The sequence below is a fragment of the Humulus lupulus genome, chromosome 6, assembly GCF_963169125.1.
Source record: "Humulus lupulus chromosome 6, drHumLupu1.1, whole genome shotgun sequence".
In the NCBI taxonomy this organism is placed as follows: domain Eukaryota; kingdom Viridiplantae; phylum Streptophyta; class Magnoliopsida; order Rosales; family Cannabaceae; genus Humulus; species Humulus lupulus.
The window spans coordinates 159,130,701-159,143,199 of NC_084798.1; positions in this window are offsets into that span (position 1 = coordinate 159,130,701).

Below are 12,499 nucleotides of genomic sequence, written 5' to 3' on the forward strand. Positions count from 1 at the left end.
CAAGGTTCAAAGCCTAGTCCTAGTCCGAATCTGTATGCTCCAATGGGTTCAAAACCCAACTCCCAAACAAAAAGGATGCAAGGCTCAAAGCCCAGTCCTAATCTGGATCCGTATGATCCAAACCTTGCATGGTCTAGGATAGCCTAATCCCTATTCATGGTTCCCCTAGAACGGTCCATGACCATTGGAACTCAAATCTTAGGTGTTAAATTGATTAAATTTAGTCTCGTAAATAGTTCAGGCTGTTAGAACCTAAACCTCGGGTTTAAGATAAGTTAATTAACTAATTTCTACCTAAGTCATATTTTTAATGGTCTAGGCCGTTAAAATTAAGTCATGTCTGAAAAGTCCATAACGGTCCAGGTCGTTGGAACTTGAACCGTAGAGTCTGGTTAAATCAGTGGAGTTATATTTGGTTAGTCCAAGACGGTCCAGGTCGTCGAGACCTGAACTTTGGTCTCAATACAAAGTAATTATTGTCTACAATTTTTCCTGATGGTCCTTGCCATTGGAACCAGGACTCCACATCTAACCCTATTTCATGCATAGTGGTAAAACACTTGTGAATTTTTTAGGAAAAGTAAATGAATGTGAAGCAGGAATCATTGTACAAAGACAAAACCAATACAATAACATTACAGAAAGATAAGTAATTGTCTAAGACGCATTTGCTCCAATAAAGAAATAATATGTTTATAATATAGAGAAAAGGAAGCCCCAAATTAGAGTACAAAGGCTCAGGTCTAGGCTTCGTTCTGGTCCGGGACAGCTGGAGCATTCTCATCTTGTTGATCCCTAGCAAGAAACGCATCATCCTCCTTTTCCTTGGCTTCAAAATCGGCCCTTTTCACAGTCAGATCCAGATAGAGGAGGAGATTCATATCCTTATCTTGGATCCAGGCCATGTAAACGGCCTCGTCAAAAGTGACCGCTAACAATTCGTCAGCCTTCTCCTTCTCCTTGCGAGCTTCCTCGCTCTACTTCATCTCCAGCTGGGCCATGGCTTCCAAAGCCTGTTTTTGTGCCCCGGGAGACACCACCTTTTCCCGCTCATGGACAAGTTGGGCCTCGGCCCCCTCCAAAAGCGCCTTCATAGAAGCCTCTGAGCCACGAGCACGGGATAGCTCCACCTCTAGGTCGTCCACCAACTTCTTTTGTTCGGCATTTCTCTAGGACAAAGCCTCCTCATTCTCAGCTTGAATCCGGGCAGCCTCATTAGCGAGGGATTCCTTGGAAGCTTCTCGTTGATTGACAACCCCCTCCAGCTCCATTTGGGTCGTCTCCAACTTCATCGCCAGCTCTGCCATCAGTTTCGCGTTCCTGTGAGCCAACAAGGCATCCTAGAACAAAGCAGAGTTAGAAAACACAAAAGGACAATGATATTAAAGAAACAAGACAGACAAGTGGCTTACCGCAGTGACTTGATGACAGAGCGCTTCTTTACTCGCCAAGGTGGTGTAGCGTTTGAGCTGAAAGGTAAACATGGTAGTCCCCACCTGGGCAAGCAAGTCTGCGGCAAGCAGAGCAGTGTCCTGCCCCAACTTAGGCTGGAACCCCATCTCGGCTGCCAGCCAATCCACGATCTACTGTGGGGAATTGAAGGCCTCTGGACGTTCGGAAAACTCCACCTTCCAACAGAGGATCAAGGCCCGGGCTACCTCGTCCCATTTATCGCGCCCCTCATCCCAAGCCCGGGTCACCATCTTCATCCTCTCTTCCAGGATGATTGAATCCTCTTCCCCAGGAAGGGCCGAGTTGATGGGAAGCTCGTGTTGGTATTAAATGATCAAATCAAAGGTACGCGTGGGAATATATGGACCCATTTTAATAAATATTATTAATTAAAATATAATTCAAATAAAAATTGATAAGATATTTTCATTTAATTATTTATTTAAATCATGTTTAAAAAGAATAATTGAATAACTGATTAAACAAAATTATTTGAAATTCAAAATTCAAATCTCAGAGATTAAATCCCTGATGCTAGGCGCTACACACTGTACAATACAATGTGTGTCGCCCAAGCCTGTATTAGGTTTCCCTGATTTTCTCATTTGTTTGTTTAATCAATCTTTAAGATAGTATATTTATCCCAACATAAATATTAGTTAATTCAAAATTAACTTTATCTTAAAATATCAGTTTTAAATTAAATAAATAAATAAGATATTTATTATTCTCTCTCTTTATATTAATCCAGACAAGATTAATATTAATTTTAACCTATAGTTTTTCAAAATAAAAACTATATAGTTAAATAATTAATTAATTCGCAATTAATCAATTACCCATAATTATCTCATAATTATTTCCTTGCCCTAGAAAATTAATTCCTTTGCAATTTAATCATTTCTCTTTACAAATCTTTCTTTTGACATCCTTACCCTTGACAGTGTAGGACAGAGGTGAACTGGGGACCATGGACCTATAATACGAAGCTCCAATAAACCGAATTATTAATTAAACTCTTTAATCTAATAATCTTATTTATTAATTCCACGATTACTCCACTATAAATATGGAATTGCACTCTAAGTGTTTATAGAATTATATTTACAGAGTTTTCTCTAGTAGTCTATTGATATAATCAATATATGTAGTTTTATCCTCCATTATTGGTTCGTTAATTAGAGCTGGTCAAAATTATCGTTTTACCCTTCTAATTACCTCTTGATCCTTAAGTACCATTAATTCACTAGTGAATAATTAATCTATAATCTAATTATAGATTTGAGCTCAATAACTATTCAGTTCCAGAATCAATCCTTAAGGGAACCAATATTCGATCTGTTAGGAAAGCATGGATTCCATTATTGTAATTCATGTTCCCAGCCATCCATGATATTGAATCTCCAAAACAAAAGTCATTAGCCTCATTATTCTAAGATACCTTAATGAGTGAATCAAAAAATCCAATAAACAGAAACTGGAGTTCATGAATACTAAGGATTTAGACTGATCTACAAATGATCATCTACTATGATAAGAATTAAATCTTTACGTCAAATAGCAAGTTTATAAAGATAATTAATTCTCATCGGTCATGTCATATATAATCTCTATTACATACAACACATTTACTAAGATGCCTATCCACATCAGTAATCTGAATCTAGATTACTTGCATCTCGCATGCTTAGCGAACCGTACTAGTAACCATTCATTAAAGATTCCTTACTTTAATATGTTACTGCCTATTTTATTCATTATATATGATCATAATTCTCTCGTACTAATACAAGATCATATTCTCATGAATGAATATGGACTTTTTTTATATTAATATATAATTAATTCAAAAAATAATTATAACATTCAAATATAATAAAATTGTATTTTTATTTAAAACCAATAAAATATCTTTACTGCTTTTAGGGCATTAATCCTAATAGCTCAGGAGCATCCGGGAGCTCTGTCGTAATAACAAGCCTTTCACTAGAGGAATGCTCCCCGGCCAGGTTAAAATCCTTTGTCTTGGCCTTCTTGGTCCTCTTCGAGGACTCCGTGGTGACAGAGTTTGTCTTCCTTTTACTTTTCCCACCTGTTTCTAAAGGCTCCTGCTCCAAGTTAAAAACCTGGAGAGGAGCAGATGGGGATGGACGATGCTCAATCAGCGCCACTTGGACCAAATCTGCATCTTGAACTCCCTTGGAATCTCCCATGTCCAGTTGTGAGTCCCCGAGTATTAGTTCGATTATTTTCTTCTTGGTCAGGCCTTTGGCATTTTTCTTTGCTGAAGCCTTGGCTGCAGTAGCCCGGCCTCGATCATTTCCTTCATTTTGGCCACGGGATTAGACATGTCCGGGTCACCTGAGATAAAAATAAAAAATGGATTAGTAACGTAAAGGAATGGAGGTGACCGAAAAATGTAAAAGAAACATGCAAGTCTAAAGTCCTACGGGCAAACCCTCATCCATGGAATGGGCATGACTTAACTCTCCTAGTGAAAATACATGAATTTGGTCCATCATGTCATCTAGGTCCAAAAAGCTACCGTACAGAAGGAACTAGGACAAATACATGAGGGTCAGCGTGTCCACGGCAATGGGGCAAGGAAGCCCCACGTTGCTAACAATCCCGGTCAAATAATCGTGGTACTGCTGCCTATTCCTAACTAAGTAGTCAATATGAGGGGCGTAAGTTAAAACTGGAGGCATTTTACCTTGCCCTGAAATGTTGCCCCCCAGTGTTGGGCTTCCTCCCCTCGAGAAGGGCATCCAGCTCTTCAGACTCGGCCCACTGCACACGGTGCGCCTACTCCTTTTTCAGCTTCTCTGTGTCTGCCTTGACCGCGGCCTCCACTGCCTCGATATGAATGAGGGCCAAATCCTCTCTCAGAGCAGGATCCCTCTCACATTGCAGTCCTCAGAAGCTAGGGGCGTCTATCGATTGGTGGCCGACAATCAGCTTAACCAGCCGAAGTTTCTCCGTGGTCACAAACCCTCCCACACCCAGCTCCTCTATACTAAGGGTGGCATAATACTTTTTTTCGATCCAGGATTAACTTAGTGAGATGGGTTTGAGCGTATTGACCTATTCACAGGAATGTGAGTTTCCAATTAACAAAACAAAGGGCTAGACTAAGAATGAAGAAGGATGACTTACCCACACGCTGGAATTCCAAGACCAGGGTGGGATTCTTCTTTAGGAGGAATATAGATGTCATTAACCAGTAGTGTCTGACATCTGGGGTATGTTTCCACGTGTTGTATGGAGCCGGGCTGACGCCAGGGACCTTCAACTTATAAAATCCATCTCGCGTCTTGTCTTTGGAATTCAGCTGCAGCTCCAACCGATAAAAGTACAGCTCCTCTGCGGGGGTGGGTGTCGCAATCTCTTTCGAGGCGCATAATATATGCCATCCCGCAAGTAATTTGTACACCTGGGGCAGAAGCTGGAAAGACGCAATCCCCACGAACTTGATGTACTGAAGTAGTCGTGAAGCGGGAGAATGGCTCCCGCACTAATATGACCTACGCTCCAAGTCCCGAACATGCCCACTCCAGTGTGAGCCTTCTCTTCCCTTTGGGCCAGCCTATTGTAGGAAAGCCCTGGAGTTGACTCTACTCCAAGGACCTTTTCTAGTGCATGAAACATCCGGTAGTTCTGGAACTCATTCACTTCCCCGTCCATTTCCCACGTGTTGCCGGTGGGAAGCTTATGCCCCTACAGGACCACGATGACCATGTTGACAACATCTTTCGGGTGCATCGTGACACCACAACCCATGATTGGAGACCTGGAAGCGACAAGAAAGCAAGAACCAAGCAGTTTGCAATAAAACTGAAGAAAACTGGTTAAGGTACGGGGGTTCTCCTAAAACTGCTTGGGGAGGTCCCATCTGGACCTTGATCCAGAACCAATAAAGATCCCAGGAACATAATTCAAGAACTAAAGGCCAAGGTTATTTGCTAATAAGTTAATTCACCTGAACGGTTTTGAGGCGTCCGAGTTCAATGATCTGGGACAATCAAGCCCACTCCACCAATCAAATTATCTATGGTATGAGGTGTCATCCAGAAACCCTATTATTCGTCTCTACCATTGTCACTACCTAGAACCACCCTACACAGTGGTCGTGGCCCTAACGTCTATACGGCCGCGGAAACAACATGGCAATAAAAATGACCAAAAGAAACAAAAAATGACCAGAAAACTTATTATGGGATAGTGGTTCTGGAATTCATTTAAATTCAGGCGACAACACCGGCAGAAATTCAGTCTTGAATCGAAGGAGGCGATGCAACATCTCATTGATATTTCCATACCAGTCGGCCGGGACAGAATTATCTTCTTGCTGAGTGAGAGAAGGCTTTGTTAGAAACAAATGGTCACGAAGATGCACTAACCATCGGAGAAGTTCGTCGGAAACTTTGGACATATGAGGCTTTGGCTCTCTGCTCTCAAATTTGAGAATTTGGATCAGTAAAAATGTGGAAATGAGTATATTGAGGTATTTATAGGAAGATAAGTTACTATTCAATCCAATGTTCCACAATTGAGGATCCTAAGATTACCCTCATCCGACAGTCCCAGACAGTGCAAGGGCATTAATTGGCCCAATAGGGTACTAGATCGTGGATTCTTCAATCCACGATCCGCGCCTACCTCATCCAACGCTCCACATTGAAAATCCCAAAAAATTCCCTATCTGACGGCTCCGGATAGTGCAGAAGCATTAAATATCCCACTCGAGTGCTTAAGGAACCTTTTTTTGTATGGACGAGACGCTTTGGGAAATGTGCTGACACCCATCAGTCACCTAGGTCATCAAAAGATTTTCCCCAGATTTTTTAGGCGCGAGTGGCACAGATGTACCATAAACATGGAGACACGTGTCTAGGACGTTGGGAATGTGAAAGGACAGGATCGACCAAATGGCCCCCAAGTAAACAAACCTGAATCCTAGTAAATGAACCGAGACTTAAGTAAACAAACCGGGATACATATGATTGATCCGAGAGGAAGAAGGCAAGTCTCCATCGCTTGAACACGGATGAAGACTTGGGGGGTAAATGTTATCCATATTTTCCTCCTATGACACGTGGCACGGCCAAACGGTCCATGGACCCATTGAAAAGGTCGGGCCCAACCTGGACCCAGTGAACAACGAACAGGGAAACCTCGTCGGACCCGACCATACCGAACCTAGTTACTGGCAAGTAGCGCGAGCATAGCGAAGGGCCACAACTAAGGTGCAGGCCCAAATCACCTTCCTGGTCATACTCAATCTATATCCTCTGGGATGTAAATTATGATGACTGACGATCGATTCCAGGAGACGGTTCCCATCAAGTGGGATCCAGGAGAAGACACCGCCATCAAGATGTCCGCCTTAGTAAATGAACCCAGGTCCTGGTTCGTTTACCAGGACTTAGGTAACTGAACCAAATCACCTAGTCGAATAGAACAAGCCCAGTCCTTCCTACAGATGGCGTGTCCCTGAGAAATACGGCAGTTGGTCTCCCTAACTAACCTACAGAATGGGGTACGCACGGAACGTACACTGTTCCTAGGAAACGGTATTGCCACTGCTCTGACAGATGTTGTCCCCAGGATCCCCTTGGTAGCCCATACTGATCAGTCCATGCCAACGTACAAAGGGCAGTTGTAAGGCTCTATCACGCTTAAGTCGGCCTAATGGGCCCAGATTAACATCCCTTAATTATGTTACATTTCTTATATTATGGCTCCGTTAGCGAGCAATTGTAATTATATCCTTATTTGGCCCACATTAGTCTGACTCAATTGACATAAATGCCTATAAATAGGGTCAGTCATTGTAACGCCCTAAACTCCAGGGACCGTTACGGTGTGCCTTGTAAACAGTGCTAAACTCGCTAACCGAGTCATTTGGCTAAAATCATGTAACTAAGTATGATTAGCGGTTTAGGGATTAAAAATTTTGGTTAAGATGAAACGTTTCACTAGAATGTTTACTGTATACATTGGGATCCCAAAAATATAATTTAAAGGTTTATTGCAACAAAATATTTACAACCAGCCGATCTAAGCGGCAAAACAGGGTTTAACCCTAGTTCCTCTCCTTCAAACCTCGGCCGTGGCGGTCGAGCAGCTGCATATGTACACATCGTCACCTAAGCTCTCCAACTCAAGGATGGTTCAGCTTTCTTTTCCCTTTACCTGCACCATATAGCACCTGTGAGCCGAAGCCCAGCAAGAAAACTCAATATGCTCATGAACAGTCATATCATGATATCAAATCATATCTGGCATGCCTAGCAAACATAGCTCTATTCAAGCATGCAAATAAACTTAGATAATGCTGGGGAATCAAGGATAAGAAATCCTACCCTCCTGATTGGATGACTATCAAGTCAATCCTAATCAGATGAGTGATTTAACACTTGAGGTTCTGGTAAACCATACTGAGTGACCGGCAAACAAGTCACTACGGGGCTCAATACCCAAAGCCATGTAAATGATTATCAGAATGATCATACAGAGCTTATAGCTCTGAACAGATGAGTGAATATCACTTTGAGGTTCTGTTAACCATACTGAGTGACTGACAAGCAAGTCACTATGGGGCTCTGTGCCCATAGCCGTGTAACGAAACTGTTACCTAGGCTTTCCTGCAATGGCTCTAATCAGATGAGTGACTGATGGGTAGTCACTAGCTTAAACAGATGAGTGACTGATGGGTAAGTCACTAGCTTAAACAGATGAGTGACTGATGGGTAAGTCACACAAGCGCTTTTAGTTTTCATCGAACTTGAGGTCGGTCCGGCATTAATGCTCTTATTGAGTCATCTAATGCCGATGTTGATTAGATCTAATCTTTATTGGATTGCGTTGAACACGCTAAGGCCGTTCCTGAGTTATGAGTTAGCATTGTGTGACCAGTGCCCAGTACCACTACCGAACTTGACTAATGAGTCACAGCTTCACAGTTGATACTGACACCTTTGCCAATTCTGACTATTCAGTCAGTACCATGCACAAGTAAGCAATGCTACCAGTATATATCATATGTCAAATATCCAAAAGTGGGGCATTTAGCATGCTTACTTAACAGTTGCTAGCATAATTATGATCATGCACAAACACAGAGACTCAAGCTCTGATCAGTCTCATACTCAATATTCATGGCATGCCCTAAACACATGTTTCTCATGCATCACATGTATCACAGTTAAACATCCAACATGCATCAAGAATAACCATGCATGTCACATATGGGATGCAGTTTTCTTACCTTTGGTCCCAGCACATGTTACCAATAAACGAGCCACAAGAACGATCCCGATTCCAAGCCTCTAGTGATAACCTAGTCACAACCACAAATGGTGATCCAATGAGTTCAAGTTCTAAAACTAATCCCAGAACCAAGACCTAGCCTCCGAGACATCAAACCCCACCAATCCGGGTAGTAGGAATGATCCCGAGGCCTAAGGTTTAAGTTCCCAAGCTTAAAACATCAATTCGGCCTTAAATACCCTTAAGCGCCGCGGCCCCCAGCCAAAACAGAACCAGCAGGGGCAAGCACCACGGCACCCTATACCCAGGGTCGCGGCCCCCAAAGTCTTCCACCTGCTTCTTCGAGCCTGGGCCGCGGTGCCCAAGAACAGGGCCGCGACCCAACCTCGGACCAGCCATTTTTCTCCGTTTCAACCTTTTAAAACCTCCTAAAAACATATCAAACATCTCCAAACTCAAAAATCAAAGTTCCCAAACATTCCCATGATCCAAAACCCATAAAATCCAAGCTTCAATTCAATCAAAAACTCATCAAAACACAAAGTCCAATTCAAGCTTAAAAACTTTAAAAACTTAAACCTTGAAACTTGAATTACCTCCGATTGAGTTGTTTCCAACTAAATACTTCAGCTAATAAGCTTCTAATATTTCCTAGGATCGCTATGCCTCGATCCTCGCATGAATCCGAGCCCTAGAACTCAAGTTACCTTCGAAAATGCGATCGGGAGACGAAAATGGAACTTTGAGGGAGAGAGAACATACAGAACGTTCTTTTATTCTTTTAAAAGGTTACTTCAAGCTTAAGTAGCCTCAACCAAATCCTAACGCTCGAGGTCCCGAAAACACTCCCCGGGGGCAAAATCGTCAAAACCTCCATAATTTCCCCCTGATCTTACTAACTCCAAATTTATCACCAAATTTAATTCTCATTACCCAATAACCCGGTAATGCTCTAAATACCCCTTGACTCACTCCAAGTCAAGAATAAATCCCGTTGTGACTTTCCCACTAGCTTACCTCCTAGGATCGTCTCGTGATGGATAACTCTGGCATAACCAAAAAATAATAAAGCAGCACACACATATCACATATATGCCAAATATGCCCGAAATGACCAAAATATGAAAATCACCCAATTACTCATAAATGGGTTCACATGCATATTTAATGCACCTAAACATGCATATTACCATTTAATATCATAATAAATCAATTATGGCCCTCCCGGCCTCCTAATCAAGGTCCTAAACCTTATTAGGAAATTTGGGACATTACAGTCGTGCACTGTAGCGAGGATCCCAGATTTTCTCTTATAAGCAAAACGCTGCTGAACATGCAGAAAATCTCCATTGTCAAAACTCTCTAAAGCCTAATTCTAGTGACTCGTGGACTAAGGCTCATTAACACCCCAACCACGTAAAAATTGTGATCTTATTTATTTCCTAGCCTTTCTTTCTAGCTCTTATCTTTCAATATATTTATAGTTTCCGAAAAACTTGGTAAACAACATGAAATGAATAATAGAAACAAGGAGGATTCTATCTTCTAATTTTAAAATGAAAGACCTTGGAGAGGTGGATACCATTCTAGGTATCAAAGTTAGAAGGAATAGTAAGGGTTTTGTGTTGAGTCAAACCCACTATGTTGAGAAAGTGCTCGACAAATTCAGTCATCTCAAAATCAAAGAGGCACATACACCATTTGATTCAAACATGAAGCTTGAAAAGAATGAAGGAAGAGTGGTGGCTAAATTGGAATATGCAAGTGCAATAGGTAGCCTAATGTACGCTGCTCATTGCACAAGAGCAGATATTGCATATGCGGTTAGTAAACTTAGTAGTTTTACTAGCAATCCAAGTATCAAGCATTGAAAAGCTATTGAGAGAATTCTTGGTTATCTTAAGGGTACCAAAGAGTGTAGTCTTCACTATACAAATTTTCCAAGATACTTGAAGGATATTCCGATGCTAATTGGATATCGGGAGTTGGAGATAATCTCTCCACCACTGGTTGAGTGTTTACTCTTGCAAGAGGTGCGATCTCATGGGGCTCCAAGAAGCAAATGTATATATCACACTCAACCATGGAAGTGGAGTTTATAGCATTAGCGACAACCGGCAAAGAGGCCGAGTGGCTTAGGAATCTCATGATGGATATTCCTTTAACCTTGGATATGGTATCAACAATTTCAATACATTGTGATAGCCAATCAGCACTTGTTAGAGCTATAATAGTGTGTATCTATACATATTAGTCTAAGACATGAATATGTGAGACAATTGATTCAAGGTGGAATCATGTTGATCTCATATGTTAGTCAAGTGAGAACTTAGCGGATCCATTTACAAAACCTCTTGTGAGAAGGTTAGTAAGTTCTACTTCAAAAGGGATGGGATTGAAACTCCTAGAACAATAGATTAACTAATGATGGAAACCCAACTCTCAACTTGTACAAATCAAGGGAAAGAGTTCAATGGGTAAGAACAAGTCATAGATAAGTGAATAGTTTCAACACTAAAAATTATGATGAGTTCCTTCAGTTTCTCGAACCCTTGTATCCTTTCTGTCGCAGAGTATTATTGAGAAACTGAACCGATCTTCTATAATCTTCATAGTCTTCCAAATTATCCTAATAATCACCTAGACTAGAGTGGGAAATTCTCAACACATGAAATAGATACAAAGAGAAGAAAAGAAAAGAATAATAAGAGGCTTAAAAAGGACTTGTGTTTAGAGAGAATCTAAAACTTATCAGAAACTTGTGTTTCATAAATCTGAACTTTTGTTTTGACTTCTCTCATAACATTCCTTTTATAGACTCAATTAGGTCATTTATTTAATTAAAAAATCAATAAAACAATAGTCAATTAATAGCCGTAGGTCGAAATTATCATGGGCTTTAAGCCCGTGAAATTTCCCATTTGATTATAAGCCTATTAGACTTAAAAACAAGGCATGTATTATTTTTATTGATTTAATTAATTAAATAATTATTTAAATCTTTTATCAAATTAATTATTTATAATTTGAACCTTGATTTAAACTTATTTATTAATTTGTATACCAATTTATCTTAATTAATAAATCTGCCCTAATTTCTCTTTTCTTCTCTAAATTACACAACTCTGTGAAACTATCCAAAATTGATCTGGTCAACTTTAATAATTCTAATTGATAATTAAATCAATTAATTGAGACTATCTAGATTATTTTATCCATGGTACAGTGGGGACCATGGGCCTATGAAATCAAGCTCCAATAAGTTATCATAAATCTAACAAATAAATTTACTAACTTATTAATTCCTCGTGACTCCACTAAAGACTCGGAATTGCACTCTTGAATTCATAGAACGCTCTATAACAAATATAGATACACTATTAATTATCCATTGTTACAGCCAAGATTTTCACTCAATCCTCTATAGACATTCTTCAATGATATGGACTAAAGTACTGTTTTACCCCTCATTGTATTTTATCCTTAAAACAATTAGTTCCTTGTAAATGATATTTCAGTAAGCTAATTTAATTACTGAAATGAGATCTCTATCATTTAACATCTTGAACCAAACTAAAAGGAAACCATCGTTTCACTTATTTATCAGAAGCTATAAATGTTCATATCTATAATTAACACTCCCACTCAATTATACTACTGAGTTCCCAAGATGTAAGATTGGGGTAGTCTGTAGGGTAAGCTGGTAATGAACAAATCAAAGAATTCAAATAATACAATCAGTTAGAATACTAACCACTCAGAATTAAGATTGAAT